The sequence below is a fragment of the Schistocerca serialis genome, chromosome 5, assembly GCF_023864345.2.
Source record: "Schistocerca serialis cubense isolate TAMUIC-IGC-003099 chromosome 5, iqSchSeri2.2, whole genome shotgun sequence".
NCBI lineage: Eukaryota > Metazoa > Arthropoda > Insecta > Orthoptera > Acrididae > Schistocerca > Schistocerca serialis.
In genome coordinates, this window is record NC_064642.1 from 325,456,075 (window position 1) to 325,470,615 (window position 14,541).

The 14,541-nt window shown below is 43.9% G+C and overlaps 1 protein-coding gene across 1 annotated transcript in view; it reads left to right on the forward strand.

Moving 5' to 3' along the window:
* LOC126480895 (glutamate receptor 1-like) overlaps positions 1 to 14,541 on the forward strand; it is a 1,132,174-nt gene that overhangs the window by 969,671 nt on the left and 147,962 nt on the right. The gene's annotated exons all lie outside the window — the stretch shown is intronic.

The window sequence follows — 14,541 nt, forward strand, 5'->3', positions numbered from 1 at the left end:
GCGAACGAGTGTACTGTAACATACTTCCTTTGTTTTCGAATTGCATTTACTTTGAATTCTTCCAGTGAATCTCAGTCTGGCATCTGCTTTACTGACGATCAGCTTTATATGATCATTCCATTTTAAATCACTCCTAATGCCTACTCCCAGATAATTTATGGAATGAACTGCTTCCAGTTGCCGACCTGCTATATTGTAGCTAAATATTAAAGATCTTTCTTTTTATGTATTCGCAGCACATTACACTTGTCTTCATTGGGATTCAATTACCATTCCCTGCACCATGCGTCAATTCGTTGCAGATCCTCCTGCATTTCAGTACAATTTTCCATTGTTACAACTTCTCGATGTACCACAGCATCATCCGTAAAAAGCCTCAGTGAACTTCCGATGTTATCCACAAGGTCATTTATGTATATTGTGAATAACATTACACACATCCATGCCCGAGGCTGCCGTAGTACCAGCGCGGTTCCGGACTGAAGCGCCTAGAACCATTGGGCCACAGCGGCCGGAGTGGCAGGTGTGACAGAGCTTTCTTCAGCAGCGTTGTATATCAGGTGTGTGGCTTTTCAGCTATTGACTGCCACCAGTGCGAGCAGCTCTCTCTTCATCAGATGCGATGCGATGCTGTAGCTGTTGTGAGAACATGCTAGAGGCGGCAGCGATAGCGGTGGCCTGATGTTAGACAGCGGTGTGGTGAGGCGGACCATCGTAGCATAGACGGACATGGTTAAAGTCTCGTACACTTATGGAGCACTTGAGTCAAGATTTTTTTACTTCTTTTAAATAAACTGCATTCCTGTAACATTCCTATCCTGTACCAGTAAAGGCGCTAACAGCACAAGTGGTGAAAATTATTTAAAGTGCAATTTTGCGATGTCTTGTGTGTTTCCTGACTGTAAAGTACTTGTCTATAGGAACGGTCCTATTTGGATTTTTCCGCCATTATGCACAAGTCTACTGCAATCTCACAGTGTCACGCTCCCTTAAGGCGGGCGAATAGAGATATTACAAGTGGACAAGTTCCTTGTAATCTTGGTATACCTCAAGGGCGTATTTGTTTGTGTAAATAATGCATTGCATTGCTTCTAAACCATGGGATATTGATGTGCTTCTTTAAATTACACACTGTGGGCAGTGCGATAATTGTGCGGTTCTGCATTTATTTGCATCTTTACATTTGGTATTTGGAGAAAATGAGTCATCAATTACCATAAATTTGTAAATAGCAGTGGGAGATGGTCATACTTTGGAGTGCTTGGAGAAGACGCTATGATATCATTAAATTATGGTAAATCAGCTGAACTACTTCGAAGTTCCCGTTCACACACTGTAATATCAGTGTCTTAAATCATACACTGTGGTAATATTTCCCACCATTCTTAAGTGGGATAACTGTGCTGCTGGCACTTCATGATGATCCTCTCCGTATGGTGCACAGACCTCTCAGACTCACACAACTGGCCTAGTCATCCTATTATGCTAGATCAGTTGGAGAGGATGGTCTTGAATGTCAGCTCATATACCATCCACTGTCGATGGGTGTATGTTATGCCGCCACCAGTTTTATTTCATATAATTGGCCTATAGGCATCGATAGCGGAAGGGAGATGGTCATATTTCGACGCGTGATCACATTACATGTCCTTGAATTTACTACATGCAGCTCCCGAGAAACGTAGAGGGCGACCATGAGATTAGATCATGATTTGTCCCAGGGGTCTCTTGGGTACTGTCATATATTGTGTATCAACGTGCTTAAATCGTAGATAAAACTGAAAAAAAATCTAAGGAATTTTGAGCTAGTGGATTGGCTATACCAATGACAGTATATTCAAACTCCCTCACGTAAACAGTAGGCTGCTGCATCCGATTATTGAATTTCTGGTCAAAATGCACTGCTGTGCTGTGCATGTCATCCCAGGCTAACCAGACGAAGAAATTGACTCTTTTTTGCGGGAAATATTACTGTTCAGTGTACCCTGATCATGAAATTTAGAAATGAATGTTACTGCAGTTGATAGGTACCAGACAACAAATCCCAATTTAATTGCTCAGTCGTATGCTATCAACTATTTCTTAAATTAACATAGGTATCGAAAAATCGAATAATTAATCATAATGTCTCATGAAAATGGAGAGATAAGTTCGTGTATCGTGATATTCCGCTATATTTTGAACTTTTCTTTCTGAAATATCTTTAATATTCAACTACCAGTCATTCTTCCGGTAATTAGCCACATTTGAAACTGAAACTGCAATATAGGTCACTGGAGAAGTTAGTGATAACTGATTAAAAAGTGTAAATTTTAGTCCCGATGTATTAAAAGAGGGCTTTAATTGGCATCAGTATGATGACTTTGGCCAACACAAGCGTCTCTGCTGCGTATTTTGTAAAGTATGTACAATGAAGAATAATAGCCAAATAATGAGAAAAATTACCAAAAGTAGATAAAACGTAAATGATAATATTACATTAAATAAATACTACATAATAATATTAATTTCTCGTTCGTTTTATATCAATGTTGAGGTTACAGTGACATTATTTTTATGTAGCTGAAAAGCCACCTGACGAGTGAATTGCAGGCTGTCGTTAACAAAATGGAAAAGTCCTTGACACAGAAGAGTTGACAGTACACGGGCAATATGGCACAAATCTGAATATTATTTAGCAAGTTGAGAGTCAAAGGTCATGTGACAAGCAATCAAAATAATGGAGTTTAAGAAGTTTGACAGCTGATTGAATAGTGATGTATCCTTTCTTGTCATTGCAGGAACAAAAAGCAGATCATCAGGCTGATGTTTCTTCTTCTACGTTATCTAAGGCAACGTGGAATAGGAAAAACTTGACGGAAGTGAACGCATGGTTCCCATTCGGAAACGGTGTTAGCAACGAAAAATATCAATTACCGATTAGTTTTTCTAAGATAAAGAAGTAAACTGCTCAGTTTTGTCCAACAAACCATATGATTTTGATTTTACAATTTTTATTTAAAATTCGCAAATAGCAAATTCGGATATCACAAGACATCGATTTTCGTCGAAGTATTCATATTAATTCAAATGGTTCAAATGGCTCTAAGCACTATGGGACTTAACATCTGAGGTCATCAGTCCCCTAGACTTAGAACTACTTAAACCTAATTAACCTATGGACGTCACAAACATCCACGCCCGAAGCAGGATTCGAACCTGCGACCGTAGCAGCCACGTGGTTCCGGAACATATTAATTCGTGTTTTGTTGCCATGTTGGGTCCCACTCTTTATGTTTTTCATTCTGGTTTTATATTTTACCAAAAAGGTCATATCCCGAAGTTGCCGGTTTCAGTCCATACTGACTGAAGTTTTGCCGGCCGCTGTGGCCGAGTGGTTCTAGGCGCTTCAGTCTGGAACCGCGCCCCGGCTACGGTCGCAGGTTCGAATCCTGCCTCGGGCATGAATGTGTGTGATGTCCTTAGTTAGTTGTGTTTAAGTAGTTCTAAGTTCTAGGGGACTGATGACCTCAGATGTTAAGTCCCTCAGGGCTCAGAGCCATTTGAACCATTTGAACTGAAGTTTAGAATTCTGGCCACTTTTGGTAGTTGGGAGCATAGAGACAAGAACCCTTTTTAGTGATAATAAAAGATTCTTCCACGATGCACCTTAGCGTTCAGCAGAACCAGTATTAGCGAGTCTTAAGTCGACGCAAGAAAATGAAAATATTTTTAATTTTGCTTCTGAGCATCATGTTCCCTATCTGATGCTATGTAATGTAAGCTTAAATCTGTGGCGTAAGCTGAGGTTCATCTCATACACTCCACTGGCCTCTCACCAAAGAATATGTAACAGTCTGAATATTATATCGTAATTATGTGTAACGTGGTGTATTTGCGCGAATTACTGAACGCCTTGAAGCTATACTGGCCCGCACGGCCTTAGCTGCTGCCACAGGATAGTGTGTCGAGGACACATTGTGTTTACTGTAGAGAGACAAATTTATAAACGAGTCTTCAAACCAGCAGAGGGGAGTCATGTTGACCACAGGCCAACGCCAAGTTGATCGTAACCACCAAGAAGATCGTGTGGTCAGCGCCTTCGCTATGCTTCTGTGACGACATACGACACTTGCCACCGACTTGTGAAGCAGCCTGCAAGAATATTGCAAATTCAGTTACGACAAAAAGCGTACCAGACGGTTCAGGGTGACACACTAACCGATGTGCAGCGGGAAGTCCGTCATTGTGGAACAGCTGGCCAGTGATGTAACGTTCAGCCGCTGCTAATCCGTGCCACGTCGATGACACTGGCGACGCTTCTGCCACGACCCGGTCACGCACCTCCGCCCCTTACCTAAGCCCCTGAGCGCCAGAGGCCGCTCCACTCTTGGCCTCCATCCCGGACGTATGACGCCAGGACCCAGCCATCTTTGCCATGGCCTAGGTATCAACAGAAGACCACTGCGTTCCAAGCCCGGGAGCGTGACGGGGCCTCACAACCCCGTAACAGCTGCCATCACCTACCCTGTCTATGGCCAGGGAAAGCGGGAACCTGGCGATTCAGCAGCAGCAGTACAGCAGCAGAACGTATAGTCAGCAGCCGCAGGACGGCCCCACTGGGCGAGATGCCATCATATTCGCCACGTCATTCATTAATGATTCTAAACAAGCCTCAATAGGAAGTCGTCGTAACAACCATCGGTCCTTCTTCAGCGGTACACCATTCTCCCTCAATAGAGAATCCCAGCGCCCACTAAGGTATCAGAAACGTCCTGTTGTAACAGGTGTCAGAACAGATGCTGAGGATGAGCATAAAAAGAAGATGGACAGCCAGAAGACAGTAGTCAGAACCCTGGATTTTCTGCAGCAGGATTTCCTACCCAACAATAATACGAGTAAGTGCGAAATTCAGAGTTTTGTTTGAGTCTGTGTAGTTTTCCTTTCCTTTTCGACCTCCCATATTTTAGGTATGCTGATACTTGCGATGGCAGTAAGTAGGCAATACGGAGAGGTGAGTTTCGGCTCAGAGTGCTATTTAGCAGTTAATAAATCAAATGGCTCAGTTACAGAAAGAATTATGGAAACTAAGGTAGGAGAAAAGGGAATGGACGCATCCTAGTACACCAACCCTGGATATCAACTTCGCTGCATTGGTCACACCATTTTCAGTTAAGTCAGAGGAGAATTCTTTCTGTTATTCGATAATTTGGCCACAGCCACTGGGCTTGGAAACAGGAGTATGAGGAATTGATAGGTGTAGTCGAGCCAAAACTAACAGGTACACTAGGACGTATTTGATGTGCCACGAAAAGTTAAGGGAGGCAATTCCGTTCGATGTCTTCAAGTCTTCAAGAAAGGATTGGTAGATGTTGGAGGAATAATACATCGAGATACAATCAAGAAGAACTTTTCAGTATTTTTTGAAAGCAAGAGAATTAAATAGAAGTTTGTAGACCGTATTCGCAAAATTAAATTCACTACATATGAGCTGATGGAGGATGATACTTTAAGAAAACTATCTTGCAGGAAACTGAACAGAAAGCACTTGAGCTTTCTTCCGGGTTCACGGTCAGAAAATGTATCCGTAATATAAGTCAACAACAACTAAATCCTTTTGTTTCTTTTTTAAATTTGTGTTAGAGTATAACGTATCTCCTCACTCCTTGTCAATAGACGTTATGGAATAGGTAACTACCAGGTTGTTGCAGAACTTCTTTCTGTGGCTGTCAGAGGCTGCAAATTATTTCCCGGTTTAGATTTCCTGGTTCGACATAGCGCCAAAGCTAACTTGGTACTGTGTATTGTAAAACTGGATGGAGCATCGTTTCATCTTAGGTCTGCAGCCAGACTGCCGTTATAGTCACAAGGTTCACCCCTTGGCCAGGGGCATCAACTCGCGGGATATCATACAGAAAATTACTAGAAAGATAGTCTGGGTTGATATAGTAGTTGATCTGATGGTGAATTCTCGTGCATTGTGAATCTTTATCTGAAAATAAAGGACTGGACAAAGGGAACTGCTTTCCATGGCGTGGTTTAGCCTACACATGGGAAATTGATGGAAGCAAGGTAGTGCCTGTCAATAATGATAACTTTAACCCAGTGGAGGTACAGCTATCGCATCGTACTCTGCTAGCTAATTTAGAAGTACTAGTTGAAGACGATATGAGCAAGGATTGCAAATTAAATTACACTATACTAGGAAAGTCTTTCAACTTGACCACACTGAGAAATAAAGGAGTACATCTAGAAGCATGAGTTAAGGAGGACTTTATAAAGACTTTTATATAAACGCATTTGGTTGTTTGATCCTCCATTACTTGCCACGCCACTAGCTCAGCATCATATTCCCACTGGGAATGAAGCACCTGTTTACAAGAACCTATAGTGTTTACCTTAGACCTTACAGCCTGTCATGGAAGAGTTTATGAGTTGCATAGACAAGGATGAATGGCTCGAAGTGCAAAGCAAGTACCCATATTGTCAGTGGTTTCCAGGCAGTCACAATTCAACACAGAGGATGGAATATTGTATAAGAAGAAAGATGTGGGCTACACGTCATTGTACCACAGCCATTACGAATCGAAGTAGTGAGGTAGGCCCACAACTCGAGTTTAGAAGGACACGTTGGTTGCAGGCCATCAGAATACAAGATAGTGCAAAATTACTGGTGGGTTATGCACAGTAAAGATGTCGATCGTTATATAAGAAATTGTATACTCTATGCACAAAGGGTGAAGCTGAGTCACCAAAGGATTGTGTTACAAAGGCAACCCAAGGCAGATAAACCATTTCAGATCATAGGTTTTATGGTCTCGAACCATTTTCACAAATGTAAGCAGGAAACCAGGTTGTCGTGACAATAATCGATCATTTTTCACGCTTTGTTTCTATGATAGCCGTACCAAATCAGCAGGCCAAAACAGTAGCATATGCAATGGTAAACTAGCAAATACTGTAGTCCTGGACAACTGAGACAATAACAACTGTCCGAGGGACAAATTTTGTGTCCAATTTAACGCAGCAGTTATGCCGGATATTGCGCATTAAGAAATTTTGGTTCAAAATGGCTCTGAGCACTATGGGACTCAACTGCTGAGGTCATAAGTCCCCTAGAACTTAGAACTACTTAAACCTAACTAACCTAAGGACAACACACACATCCATGCCCGAGGCAGGATTCGAACCTGAGACCGTAGCGGTCGCGCGGTTCCAGACTGTAGCGCCAGAACCGCTCGGCCACCAGCGGCCGGCAAGAAATTTTGGACTAGCGCTTTAGATCCACAGGTAGATGGTCAAAGGAAGGGTTCATCGTACTGTCAGGAAGAAATTAAGCTACTCTATTAAGTCACAGCGTAATAACTGTCACGCTCTACTTGCATATGCCACGAGACAGTACAACTCAAAGAGCAAGAGCTCAAGGTTGTCCTTGAGTGATGATTCTGATCAGAAGATGCCACGTCTATTTGAGTTTTGTAAACCTCCCCAAGGTTGTGATATTTTGGCATGCTTGGGTAGTTCAGTTGGTAGAGCACTTGCCCGTGAAAGGTAAAGGTCCCGAGTTCGAGTCCCGGTCCGGCACACAGTTTAAGCCGCACTGAGTGACCACGCGGTTTAAGGCCCCATGTCACGGATTGCGCTGACCCTCCCGCCGGAGGTTTCAATGCTCACTTGGGCATGTATATCTGTGTGCGTGTGTGTTGTTCTTAGCATGAGTTAGTTTAAGTTAGTTTAAACAGTGTATAAGTCTAGGGACTGATGACCTCAGCAGTTCGGTCCCTTAGGAATTCATACACATTTGAACAGTTTGAACGTATTTTGGCAGTGAAAAATTTCTCTGAAAGTTTAAAACTGTTTGGCGACAGGTTAAAAAGACGAACACCAAAGCTTTGGAACGACAAGGTGGGACACACATTAAGAAAGTAATGTTACCTAAGTATCATTTAGATCAATGGATTTTGATGACCAACCCATATGCACCAAAGGGAAAAAGTAAGAAGTTTCCAACATGTTATCAGGGTCCCTTTCAGGTAATGGAAATGATGTCGCCTGTCGTTATTAAGCTACATTTCCACTCGCAAACTATAATCCATGTCAGTCGGATTCGTCCTCTTAAGGAAACCGTAATGGTGCTGCCTCCACCATCAGCAGCGTTTTCCAAAGAGGGGAGGGAACAATCTAGGGAAAAGAAAAAAAATGGAAAGGTTAGGAAAAAAAAACCAAGAATATGCTGTAGTTATCCCAACACATCACTACACATTCAGGCCAAAAGGGGGAAGAGTAAGATAACTATAAAATGAATCTTAGGGGTTTTCTTACTAGTTATTAGGTTATGTGTGTAAATATTTTACGGTTACATTTATGTTTTAGGAAAGACTGACTTTTAGAGTATGTTATTTTCGAGCAAGAGTTTCATAGGTGAACAATAAGTAAACTTTTTGGAGTAAGTTCTACGATGAAGAAATTTTGGATGAAGCTGTACTTGCAATACAGCTAATGGCAGTTGAACTTTAGCACTTAAGCTGGCAGGAAAAACACCGATATACCTCGAACGATAATTTGATTACTTTGTGATACACGTTTAGTTGGCGAGGAAGTAGCTGTTTTTCTCAGGAGGCTCGAAAAGCAGGCAGATTGTCACTGGGGACCAGTGTCAGTTTGTATGCATGTCAGTCATAGACCTTTAGATTTGCAGGGAAAGATTTCTGCTCAATTAGTTTACATATTTAGGACGAAGGGTAGTATCAAACAGTTCCACCCACAAGAATCTATGACAGAATATTTGAAACAAGTCGTCAGACAGAACGGAATTTTTCCAAAGAGTGGGTCTGTACTGGTTGTTGTTTATATTAAGCCAAACAGCTATTATCATTACTTGTTACGAGGGACGTCGACAGAGGAGCACTCAGCTTATATCACTGCATGGTCGGATGTTGCTATTCAAGGATACCCACTGTCACTTATCCAGACCGACCTTCCGATTACCCACCACCATGACAGGCATCACCACCTCAAATATAACCCAAACATTGATTTAGATGTCCAGGCTCTACATTGAGATTTTACGCTCATATAACCTAAGCTTCCTAAATAACATGCTGGTCCCTACCCTGCTCGCCTCCCTGGACCGAATGTTAGCCACACAACATGGCAATAAGTGATTGGAACAGCTGTTAGAGCACACGAAAAAGTACCGCTGCGAACATAAACAACGACTAGTAGCTGTAGGACCTCCCATTTCAACTATCAGCGTAATTTTCGCAATAACTGGAATCTTAGGCCACAAAATCAATTGGGAAGTTACCCAAATCCCGTCGCAGCCAACTTTCCACCTATGGGTTCGAACTAGTTACAACAGTACAACTAGAAGCTACGTGATGCAAGGGACAAAATGCACCACGAACAAAGATCTCTGTTTAGAGGTAAATGCTAGAAAAGATGGACATGTAACTTACGAAGTGATAGCGTGAGTGGTGGAGCAAATACGAAGTTTAAATAAGTGTAAATAGCCTAGCGTTTTTATTTCAGTAAAATTTTGGACGAATCTTTTTCACAGTGTAATGAGATATAGTTACAAATGAGCATTGGAGCCAACAAGGGGAGCCATGTCGAAAACAGGCCACCTCTAAGTCGGTCGCAGCTGGCGAGGGGACTCCACGGTTAGTGGTTTTGCTAAGCTCCTGTGACGACACACCACACCCGCACGTCACGCGTGACGCAGCCTGCAGGAGTATTGCAAACCAAGACAGCTGGGAGGAGGGGACAGGGCAGGGAGTCACCGACATGTTCCAGACGATTCGTCGCAACACAGTAACTCATGTAATCAGCAGAAATTAGCAAGGGAGCAGTAGTTAAGGACACACAGACCTAAGCCTCTGGGTGCGAACGGCAGTCCCACACGTGGCCGCCATCCTGGGAGTATGACAGGATGCAGCCATCTCTGCCCTTGCCTGGGCACCAACAGAAGTACACTACGCTCTGAGCCCAGTATAGTGACGCGACCCGATGCCCCATAGCCGCCACCACGAGCCACACTCACTACAGCTAGCAGACAAGGGAAGCAGCAATAGCGCAGCAGCGCAACGTGCCGTCAGCATGGTGGGAGGGGGGGGGGAGGGTGTTGACGACATTTTCTTTGCACTTCTCACTAATGCTAATGTTTGTAAGCAAATCTCAATAAAACAGTGATTGTAACTATTACAACATCCTCCCTCAGCAGAAGATCCTAGCCCACACGAAGCTATCAGAGATATTTTATATTACGAGGTGCGTTCAGTAAGTACAATTTTTTTCTCGCACAGTTCCGGTTTGAAAAAAATGAGATTTTCTTTATTTTTATTTTATAAGTCTAAAGCCATAGGACCAAATTCAGGAGGAAATCTCCATGGTAATGGAACGCGTCGGTACATGAAATTACAACATAAAAGTAATATCAGATAAAATGAAATGTGTATGAACCTAGAAAAAGACAACACATAAGTTTAAGTAAAAGCACTCAACAATGTAACATAGGAATCAGCTTAATTTTTCAAGGAACTCCTCGACAGAATAGAAAGAATGAGCCACGAAGAAATTCTTCAGTTCGATTTGGAAGCGCGTGGATTACTGATAAGATTTTTGAATTATTGTGGAAGCTTGTTGAAAATGGATGCAGCAGTATACTGCACACCTTTCTGCACAAGGCTCAAGGAAGTGCGACCCAAATGCAGATTTGATTTCTGCCTAATATTAACTGAGTGAAAGCTGTTAATTCTTGGGGATAACCTCACATTGTCAGCAAGAAACGACAGTAAAGAACATATATATTGAAAAGCCAATGTCAGAATACCCAGACTAGTAAACAGGGTCGACAAGAGATTCACGAACTTACACCACTTATTACCCTAATTACTCGTTTCTGAGCCAGAAACATCCTTTGTGAATCGGAACAGTTACCCCAAAATACACACATCAAAAAACGTTTTCCATCACTTCGGTTTCAAGAGTTCTGTAAACTGTACAGAAAATTGGAATAGTGATCAACATAAACATAATTTCCGCTCACGAAAACCACACATTGCATGTTGTACCACCATACAGCGAGACCTTCAGAGGTGGTGGTACCTCTAATACCCAGTAGCGCGTCCTCTTGCATTGATGCATTCCTGTATTCGTCCAGGCATTCTGTCACAAGTTCATCAAGGCACTGTTGGTTCAGATTTTCCCACTCCTTAACCGCGATTCGGCGTAGATCCCTCAGAGTGGTTGGTGGGTCACGTTGTCCATAAACAGCCCTTTTCAATCTATTCCAGGAATGTTCGATAGGGTTCATGTCTGGAGAACATGCTGGCCACTCTAGTCGAGCGGTGTCGTTATATTGAAGGAAGTCATCCACAAGATATGCACCATGGGGGCGCGAATTGTCGTCCATGAAGACGAATGTCTCGCCAGTATGCTGCCGGTATGGTTGCACTATCGGTCAGAGGATGGCGTTCACGTTTGGTACAGGCTTTATGGCACCTCCCATAACCGCCAGCGGCGTACGTCGGCCCCACATAATGAAACCCCAAAACAGAAGGGAACCTCCACCTTGCTGCACTCACTGGACAATGTGTGTAAGGTGTTCAGCCTGACCGGATTGTCTCCAAACACGTCTACGATTATTGCCTGGGTGAAGGCATATGCGACACTCATCGGTAAAGAGAACGTGATGTCAATCCTGAGGGGTCCATTCGGCATGTTGTTAGGCCCAATTGTACCGCGCTGCATGGTGTCGTAGTTGCAAAGATGGACCTCACCATGGACGTCGGGAGTGAAGTTGCGCATCATGCAGCCCATTGCGACAGTTTGAGTCGTAACACGACGTCCTGTGGCTGCACTATAAGCATTGTTCAACTTGGTGGCGTTGCTGTTCTCCGAGCCGTAATCCGTAGGCAGCGGTCACCCACTGCAGTAGTAGCCCTTGGGCGGTCTGAGCGAGGCATGTCATCGGCAGTTCCTGTCTCTCTGTATCTCCACTATGTCCGAACAACATCGCTTTCGTTCACACCGAGACGCCTGTACACTTCCCTCGTTGAGAGCCCTTCCTGACACAAACTAACATTGCGGTCGCGATCGAACGGCGGTATTGGCCGTCTAGGCACGTTTGAACTACACACAACACGAGCCGTGTACCTCCTTCCTGTTGGAATGACTGGAACTGATCGGATGTCAGACCCCATCTGTCTAATAGGCGCTCCTCATACATGGTTGTTTACATCTTTGGGAGGGATTAGTGACATCTCCGAAGGTTCAAATGGACTGTGTCTTCTGTGATACAATATCCACAGTCAATATCTATCTTCAGGAGCTCTGTGAACCAAGGTGATGTCAAACTTTTTCCGACGTGTGTAAATACGTTAGTGTGGGGCATCGTATGATATTTCTACTTCAGCCCCTACAATTTCATGAATTTCCGATAGGTAGCAGCGATATACGAATCCTTTAAAACGGCGTCTGTAACGGATATCCGTTCCAAGCAGAAAGCTGACATTGAGTTTCTTTTTGCGGAAAACTAAAAACATCATAGATATTCATAGGCACTTGCAGGGAGTGTACGGAGACCTGGTAGTGAACGAAAGCATGATCAGTCGTTCGCCGAGGCGTCTGTCATCATTGTAACAAGTCCGCTCATCATTGTAACAAGTCCGCACAAACCTGTCCGATCTGCCATGTGCCAGCTGGAAAAAAAATAATCCTGTCACTCCAGCAATGCTGAAACGTGCCGACACACTCATTCGAGGTAATCCATGGATCACAATCAAACACCTCGCTGCAAAACTGGACGTCTCTGCTGGTAGAGCTGACACACTCGTGCACCAGTTGTGGTACTTACAAGGTGCGTGACCTCTGAGTTCCTCGCCGCGTAATGGAACACCATAAAGAGCAACGAAGCGCCATCTGGCCTTACGAGGCTGATCGTGACAATTTACTGTCGAACATCGTCACAGGCGTTGAAATAAGGGTTCTTAGCTTCAAACCGGAAACAAAGCTACGCTCGCAGGTTCGAATCCTGCCTCGGACGTGGATGTGTGTGATGTCCTTAGGTTAGTTAGGTTTAAGTAGTTCTAAGTTCTAGGGGACTGATGACCTCAGAAGTTAAGTTCCATAGTGCTCAGAGCCATTTGAACCAGAAACAAAACAACAACACATGGAGCGAATGTGTAGTATCTTCTCTCCAAAGGAAAAGTTCAAAGCTGCACGCTCAGCCTGTAAAGTCATGGCGACCGCCTTCTCGGACTGACGAGGTTATTATGCTTGATGTCCTTCCTCATGGTGGAACGATCGACTCTGAAGTGTATTATTGTACTCTCAGCAAAAATAAAGAAACGACTTCAGCGTGTACGCCGTCACAAATATGTAAACGAACATCTCCTTCTCCATGACAACACAGGACCTCACACAACTCAGCGCAACCGAGAGGAGCTCACAAAACTTCATTGGGCTGTTCTTCCTCATCCACCCTACACCCGGAATCTCTCCTTCCGACTTCCATCTGTCTGGCACTGTGAAGGATGCACTCTGCGAGAGGCAGTATGCGAATGATGGGAAGGTTTTCAATGCACCAAACGTTGGCTCCAACTTTGAGAAGTAGAGTGGTACCATGAGGACATACAGGTCCTCCCAGTAAGGTGGCGTAAACAAGGCCGTCGTGTATAAAGGAGGTTATGTTGCAAAATTGGATTTTTTTATTCATAAAAGTGGGAAATAATATGCTATAAAGAATCCTGAGTAAAACCAGCCTGCTTTAAAAAAAGTGTTACGTTACTTACTGAACGCTTCTGGTACTCCCTGCCGCCGTTGGATAAGCAGCTGCCAGCAGCAAGTCGTAAACTCTTAGCTCACTTATTTGTTACATAGTTCAATTCTTAGTCTCTTTGCGTGTTTTTGAGTACTTGCATTGTTTAATTCATAAATTTCGGGCGTATTATAGTATTTGAAAGTTGTAGCATCGCGTTTTAGTACCTGAATAGTGTACAATCGCGTAGTCTCCTTCTGCCGCCGAGCAGTGTCAGCAGTGTGCAAGTAGCAACATTACTGCATTTACTAGGCAGTCTTGTATTTTAATAACCGTTTAAATTTTGTGCCGAATAGTTTGTGCTCTCTATAGATTAGTTCAGACGTTTGCACAACAGAATTTAGCATGGACAGGGACCGACTGCTGTGTTCGGATGCAGGCTGAGATGGCATCCCTTCGCTCCCAGCTTCAGGCAGTGTTGGCTTCGGTCACACAACTTGAGGCTGTTGCCAATGGGCATCACTGTGGGGGGTCCAGACGGGAGTTTGTCGGGGATGGCCAGCTCGTCCCATGCATCCCCCGATCGGACTACGGCTGTGGCTGTCCGGGATACTGCCCACATTGAGGCTGACCCTTCACCTGTGGTAGAGTTGGAGGTCGTCTCGAGGTGTGGCAGGGGGCGAAAGACATTCTGGAGGGCTGAGAGGAAGGCCTCTCCAGTTTGTCTGACAAACCGGTTTCAGGCTCTGTCTCAGGCTGATACTGATCTTCGGCCTGACATGGCTGCTTGTCCTGTTCCAGAG